This window comes from Chiloscyllium plagiosum, unplaced genomic scaffold (assembly GCF_037043375.1).
Source record: "Chiloscyllium plagiosum isolate Xiang-an unplaced genomic scaffold, Cpla_swu_hap1 HiC_scaffold_1, whole genome shotgun sequence".
In the NCBI taxonomy this organism is placed as follows: domain Eukaryota; kingdom Metazoa; phylum Chordata; class Chondrichthyes; order Orectolobiformes; family Hemiscylliidae; genus Chiloscyllium; species Chiloscyllium plagiosum.
Window position 1 is genome coordinate 27,848,586 of NW_028270139.1, and position 8,133 is coordinate 27,856,718.

An 8,133-nucleotide genomic window follows, 5' to 3' on the forward strand; every position below is an offset into this window, starting at 1 on the left:
GTTGACATGATTTGGAGATGCCGGTGTTGGACTGGGGTGTACAAAGTTAAAAATCACACAACACCAGATGAAGGAGCTTCGCTCTGAAAGCTAGTGTGCTTCCAATTAAACCTGTTGGACTATAACCTGGTGTTGTGTGATTTTTAACTTTCAGTTGGAACAGTGTTTTACTTGTATTGCATTTAATCTTGGCTACAGCATTCACTGCTCACAGTGCAGACTCCTTTATATTGGTGAGACCTAATACAGACTGGGTGACTACATATTAGAAAACTTTTCTCCTTTGTAGATGTGACCTTGCCCTTCCATTTACTTGCCATTTCAAAGAACCATTTGCTTTCTTGCTAACATTTCCATCCTTTGTCTGCTATAGTATCTCGAGACAGCACTTTTTCCACTTAGGCACTTTACAGTCTGTAGGACTCCATACTAAGTTCCATGACATCAGTGAATAACCTTTGCGCGCACACACATCCTCGGCAGTATCTTTATCTGAAGATGAGTCACACTGGATTAAAACATTAACTATTTCTCTGTCAATACATGCTGCCAGACCTGCTGAGCGTCTATAGCAGTGTTTTTATTTACAGTTTCTAGCAACTGCAGTATTTTGCTTTTGTTTGTGTTGTTGGCTTTGATCTTAGCAGAGCTGACTCATTTTCTCCTTTTTTGCGGCTAATATTTACACCTGTTTTAAGTGTCTATCACTCCTTTACCACCGTTACTTTTGTCTTTGCTCCTCCTCCCACTGTCACTAGTATATATTTTTTTTAAAAATCCAGTTCCTTTCAGTTCAGAATGTTCTGGAATCAATGCAAACTCTATATCTGTCTCCATAGATACTGCCATGCTCCTGAGTTTCTCTAGCACTTTTTGATTTTTATTTCAGATTTCCATGATCAGTGGTATTTTTGCTTTTGATTTAGAGTTAAAGCAGTTAGGAAGCTGCAAAGTGAAGAATTGGGACTGACTACTCATCAGTCATAGCTGTCTTTCCAAGTCAGGCAGAAAAATGAGCTATGGTCAATCCTGAGAATCTGTTTCGTGAAGGTCAAGAGAGTTATCAGCGACATATGCTATGGTGGGAAAGTTGGGGATGTCCACTAATAAAGATTTGAGGCAGCATTTTTGAATGTGGAAGGGGCAATATTTATGATTAGGGCAATTTGACAGAAATAGGGGATAATTGGACATGAGAGGAGGGTTCCTGGCTCTGATGGGCACAGTGCATCATAGACATGCCAACCATTGTGTTGTAGGCCTAAGAATTGGTGGTAAAAGTGAGAGGTGGAGTTGATTAGGGGTTTGTGTAACCTTGGAGTTGCTAGAGTTAGCAGGGAGGGCAAGGCAGAAAGGAACATAATCTAGGTGACACACCAAGCCTTTAAGAGGATGAGCTTGCCATTCCGATGTGATTTGTGTTGTCTTCCATCCTCTTTCAACTCTCAAATGTGCATTATGAATAAAGGATAAGTGTAGTCACACCTGGCCTAGCTGGAGAATTTCTTTTCCAGTCTGAGGATGCAGACTCTGTTGTAACTGAGGCCCTTCAAAGGGCAATTCCATTAATCAGGCACTTACCTGGTACAGTTTAATATATCTGTAATCCATAGAATTTTACATGGGGAACCTATGCAGCAGAAACTCCAAAGATCTAATAGATTGCACAAGGATTAAAGCAAATTTCCTTTCATCTTGAACAATTTGTCAACCTTCTGTCAATGCAAAGCTGTCTTTCTTGGATGATGTGGGCAAAAAGGGGTGGGGGAGGTGGGAGTAAGGTTTCCGTAATCTTACTGAATTTATAATCTACTGCATTTGTGTACCATGGCTCATGCTGCACACATAGGATCCACCATGTTCAAGGTCTACATACAAGCATTCCATGGCTGCCTTGTTGCAGTGCTCCACATCCCACTAACATTGTGTGATATGAATAATGAGTGCTCATATAAAGAGGACCTTTTCCACTTTCAGGTATTGCCCATATGTGTTTAATGGAAATTTGATCAATTGATCTAGTCACAGCAGGAGTTATTGTCAGAGGCTACAGTGCAACAAAGATGCAGAAGCAGCAGCACATTAGGCAAGCAAAGGTTCTCTTGGAATGCGTCAGAAGATGTCCCTGATGTCATCATCTCCAGATGAACAAGGTGCTTGCTGCTGGAGACCAGCAATGACCCATAACAAATTGGAGCAGCACTTGCGAACTGAAAGGAACCTATTCCAGTAGCCATCTATGTGAACCCTGCACTCATTTTTTTATACAACCACCTGCTCCCAAGATTCCACTGGGGATTCTTGATCCACAAATGTATCAAGACTATTACTGATGCAATTTGTACCAGATCACACTACTTCATCCCATCTCGCCATGACTAATTCTGTGCCACAGCCCAGGTAGTAAGCTTTTCCAACATAGCTGAATCCCCCCCCCCCCCCCCAAGTGCAGGGTGCTATAGACTGTGCATGCTTTGTTTCTAGGGTAGACGTCTTCTAAGTATGGTTGCTGGGAGATCAGGACCATCTTCTGTAAGCAGGATTATTAACGCCATTATGCAAGCCCTAACTGAGGCTGAGCATAAGAAAAATACAGCCCATGGCTCACAATAGCCTTGGTAAGGTAGACAATAGGCTTGTTCAAAATGAGTTTCTGATACCTGGGCCAGTCTGGGGAGCCTTGCAGTACAATTCAGAGGACACAGTGTAACACATGCTATGCTTTGCACACTGAGCAGATAGGTGATGGCTTAGTGGATGCTGAAGATCTGGAGAGCAGCAGTAGTCTTCTGAGGAGGAAGACAAGGGCATTGAACAGAACAAGCAACACCATCAGCAAGACCAGGACTTAGTTGACTCCTGGTTCAGATGTGAGTTGGGCACAGTCATCATTTATTGACTACATTTGTTCAAAAAGTGAATTCTCTGTCTATTCCAAAATGCAGATGCAGCTTTTTTGTGTGTGTTCATTTTTTCCCTTGCTTTTGTTCAATAAAAAATGAACTTTTCAACCGTTTGAAGGCTTTCCAACATCTGATACATCAAACGCTGACAAAGTGTTGTGCTATGCTGCGTGTTAGGGAAAGAGCAGCACAACTTCAAAAAGGGCTTAAACATAACATGGTGCTAACCATGGGGAGTCTTTGTAACTTCATTCTCAGAGCTGCTGTTACTAATGACAGCCCACCAGAGAGGTGATGATATAACAAAGCAACATATTTATGGTTTTGAGATTCTACTTCCAATATCACCAATGTGACTTCATATGCTTTTCTTTGTTATTTCCTTCTCATTATAAGTACTGTGAAGGGCTATTTCTGGATGGCAGTGTTTGACGTGATGCACAGCTGGGCTTTAAATATAGCTCCAGTGATGGAACTGCCAGAATGTCTCCGCAACAGTGGTTCTTCAGGCACTGGAGAATGCATGGTAGCGTGAGCACAGCACTTTAGGGATGAGTTGCACAGAATTGCACGAGATAACTCACTGGAGTTTATGGAGTGAAACCCTCCATGAAACTCACTGAAATACATACTAACATTTTGGAGAAATTGAACATGTCAAAAGATACCCAATTGGATGTAAAGGGCTTCCTGATATCTTGAAATATGTTAATCAAAAGAACATTCATTTATATACTGTTATCTGTTTATAAGTCCCACTATACTATTTAGGAATCTTTTACAAAGATCCAGCTACTTTGTATAGGATTTATGTGAGAGGTTTGGTGGGACATTGAGGACGGATGGAGTGGGGTGGAGGAGATAATGCTGGAGAGTCTATTTTAAATGTAATATTCAGAAAATGGAAAGAAAACAGGAAAGGATATTTAGGGGAAGAAAAGTCTAGTCTTTGCTGAGGATTCTCTACCTGAGAAGAAAAATAATTCAGCTTGCCTGTTCTAGCAGCCAACTGCTTTCTGTTAGGCAAATGATACCTGAACGAATAGTCACTTCCCAGGCAAGAGTTATAGATGTTGCTTGAAAAAAAAGGCAAAAGAAATGCACATCCATATCTAGGATGAATATCTCTTGTCCGAGTTTATTACACTTGAAATCAGACATCTCAGCAGTTATTACAATAGGTAATCAGATGAACAAAATTATATAATATATGCTATTAGATTTTTAAATGAACTTTAGAGCAATTTAGTGGCTAATATTAAAAGGATTCATCTGCAGAGCAGCTGCACTAAGCCTACAAGAAAGAAACACTTGCATTTACACAGCAGTTTGCATGACCACCAGACATCTCACTGCTTTATTGTCAATTAAGTACTTTGGAAATGGAGCTCCTTCAGTAATGTAGGAAATGGGACAGCTAATTTTCTTTCAGTGAATTCCCACAAACTGTAACATGATAATGACTGGAGTCTGTTTTAGTGTTATGCTGTTTCAAACATGAATATTGCCAACAGACTGGAGATTATCCTCTTGCTCATCTTCAAAATAGTGCCCGGGATTTTTTATGATCATTTGAACAGAATATGGAGCCTTGTGTTAATGTCTCATCTGAAGCATGGCATGTGTGACAGTGCAATGCTTCCTCAGTACTGTACTGGTTTTACAGCTATGATTTTTGTGCTCAATGATTCAGAGTTGAGAGTGTCACCAATTAAACCATGCTGTCATTATTAAAAGATTAATAATAACAGTACATCCCAATTTTTTTATATTTTAAAACAAAACTGAGCACATTATGAAATGCTCTGATTATGCAACATTTGCTCAAGCACCTGCTGTTCATTTGTTGAAAATAAGAAACTATGACTAACTCTTCTACCCAACTGTGCAGGGATCAAGCTTTTTGGATCTGTTGATGTGTAATGAGACACATTCAGTTTGAGCAGAGGGAACAGGGGTCAGATCCAAAAGCTTAAATAAGAGTAATTAACATGAAATGAGCAAAGAGCTGGCTGGAATGGACTTGGAATGGAATTTATCAGCAAATACAGTGAAGGAACAAAGGCAGATAATTAAGAAAATAGTTCATGCCTCAGAACAAGGATATATCCTAGAGGGAAAGAAGAATTCTAGGAAGTGGATAAGCCAGCCATAAGATTCCAAGATTGCTAAGTAATTAAAGGCCAAAAGGAAGACTGGAATAAATACAATAACGTTCATAGAGAAAACATACCAGAGAAAATAACAGGGCTAAAAATCACAAAATCTTAAAATTGGTATGGTGCAGAAGGAGATCATTTAGCCGCTTATCGGTCACTCTGCTATAATGCACATTTCATCAACGTAAATTCGCTGTAACGCAATTGACTAATTGGGGATGCTGTTTCTAAAGTGCAAACTTTTAAAGCATGTATTGGCTGTAATGTAATTACATCACCAATACTTTAAGCGCTGCTTTTAAACTCGGGTTGCACAAGAATGCAGCTATTGCATTATAGAAGAACTTAGTATTTTTTATTATTGATGTTACTATTATTATTACCTAGTGTCAATCTCTGCCTTTTCCCCCATATCCCTGCATACCATTTCTATCCAAATAGTCATCCAATATTCAGAAATGTGATAGAGTCCAGAGACAGTATATTCCTTTTAGGGTGAAAGGAAAGGCTGGTAGATGTAGGGAATGCTGGATGACTAAAGACGTTGAGGGTTTAGTTACGAAAAAGAAGGAAGCATATGTCAGGCATAGACAGGATAGGGAGAGTGAATCCTTCGCAGAGTATAAAGGCAGTAGGAGTATACTTAAGAGTGAAATTAGGAGGGCAAAAAGGGGACATGAAATAGCTTGGCAAATAGAGTTAAGGAGAATCCAAAGGATTTTTACAAATACATTAAGGACAAAAGGGTGACTAGGGAGAGAATAGGGCCCCTCAAAGATCAGCCAGGCAGCCTTTGTGTGGAGCTGCAGGAGGTGGGGGAGATACTAAACGAGTATTTTGCATCAGTGTTTACTGTGGAAAAGGAATGGAAGGTATGGAATGTTAGGAAATAGATGGTGACATCTTGAAAAATGACTATATTACAGAGGAGGAAGTAATGAATGTCTTGAAACGCATAAAAATGGATAAATCCCCAGGACCTGATCAGGTGTACCCTAGAAATCTGGGAAGCTAGGGAAGTGATTGCTGGGCCCCTGGCTGAGATATTTGTATCATCAATAGTTACAGGTGAGGTGCAGGAAGACTGGAGGTTGGCTAATGTGGTGCCACAGTTTAAGAAGGGCAGTAAAGACAAGCCAGGGAACTATAGACCGGTGAGCCTGACATCAGTAGTGGGCAAGTTGTTGGAGGAGATCCTGAGAAACAGGATGTATCTTTGGAAGGGCAAGGACTGTATAGGGATAGTCAACATGGCTTTGTGCATGGGAAATCATGTCTCACAAAATTGATTGAGTTTTCTGAAGAAGTAACAAAGGCAGAGTGGTAGATGTGATCTATATGGACTTCAGTATGGCATTCGACAAGGTTCCCCACAGGAGACTGGTTGGCAAGGTTAGATCTCATGGAATACAGAGAGAATTATCCATTTGGATATAGAATTGGCTTTAAGGTAGGAGACAGAGGGTGGGAGTGAATGGTTGTTTTTCAGACTGGAGGCCTGTGACCAGTGGAATGCCACAAGGATCGATGCTGGGTCCACTACTTTTCATCATTTATACAAATGATTTCGATGTGAGCATAAGAGATATAGTTAGTAAGTTTGCAAATGACACCAAAATTGGAGGTATAGTGGACAGTGAAGATTGTTACCTCAAATTACAACAGGATCTTGATCAGATGGGCCAAAGGGCAGATGGAGTTTAATTTAGATAAATGCGAGGTGCTGCATTTTGCGAAAGCAAATCTTAGCAGGACTTATGCACTTAATGGTAAGGTCCTAGGGAGTGTTGCTGAACAAAAAGACCTTGGAGTGCAGGTTCATAGCTCCTTGAAAGTAGAGTTGCAGGCAGATAGGGAAGTGAGAAGGCATTTGGTATGCTTTCTTTTATTGCTCAGAATCTTGAATACAGGAGTTGAGAGGTCATGTTGCGGCTGTACAGGACATTTGGAATACTGCATGCAATTCTGGTCTCCTTTCTACCAGAAGGATGTTATGAAACTTGAAAGGGTGCAGAAAAGATTTAGAAGGATGTTGCCAGGGTTGGAGGATTTGAGCTATAGGGTGAGGTTGAATCGGCTGGGATTGTTTTCCCTGGAGTGTCGGAGGCTGAGGGGTGACCTTATGAAGGTTTACAAAATCATGAGGGGTATGGATAGGATAAATAGACAAATTCGTTTCCCTGAGGTGGGGGAGTCCAGAACTAGAGGGCATCGGTTTAGGGTGAGAGGGAAAAGATAAAGAAGAGACCTAAGAGGCAACTTTTGCATGCAGAGGAGGAGTTTGTGTATGGAATGAGCTGCCAGAGGAAGTGGTGGAGGCTGGTACAATTGCAACATTTAAAAGGTATCTGGATGGGTGTATGAATAGGAAGGGTTTGGAGGGATATGGGCTGGGTGCTGGCAGGTGGGACTAGATTGGATTGGGATATCTGGTCGGCATGGACAGGTTGGACCGAAGGTCTGTTTCCATGCTGTACATCTCTATGACTCAATGCCCTCTTGAATTCCTCAATTCAGCCTTCCTCCGTGACATTTCCAGGCAGTGCATGCCATAGCTTAAGTATTCACGATATGAAAAAGCCTTTTGCTCACATCACCCTTGCTTCGTTCACACATCACTTTAAACTCTTGTTCCTTTCTGTTTTAGAAATAGGAACAGCTTCTTTCTAACTCCTCCATCCAGTCACACAGTCACGGAGACAGAGGGATGTATGACACAGAAATAGATCCTTTGGTCCAACTTATCCATGCCAACCAAATTTCCTAGGTAAACCTAGCCTCATTTGACAGCATTTGGCCTATATCCCTCTACACCCTTCTATTTCATGTACACATCCAGATGCATTTTAAGTGTTGTAATTGTAATGGTCTCCACCACTTCCTTTGGCAGCTCATTCTATACACGTTCCACCCTCAGTGTGAAAAAGTTGCCTCTTAGATCCCTTTTAAATCTTTCCCCTTTCACCTAAACCTATACCCTCTGGTTTTTGACTCCCACATCCTGGGGAAAAGACCTTATCTATTTACTCTATCATGATTTAATAAACCTCTATAAGATAACCCCTCAACCT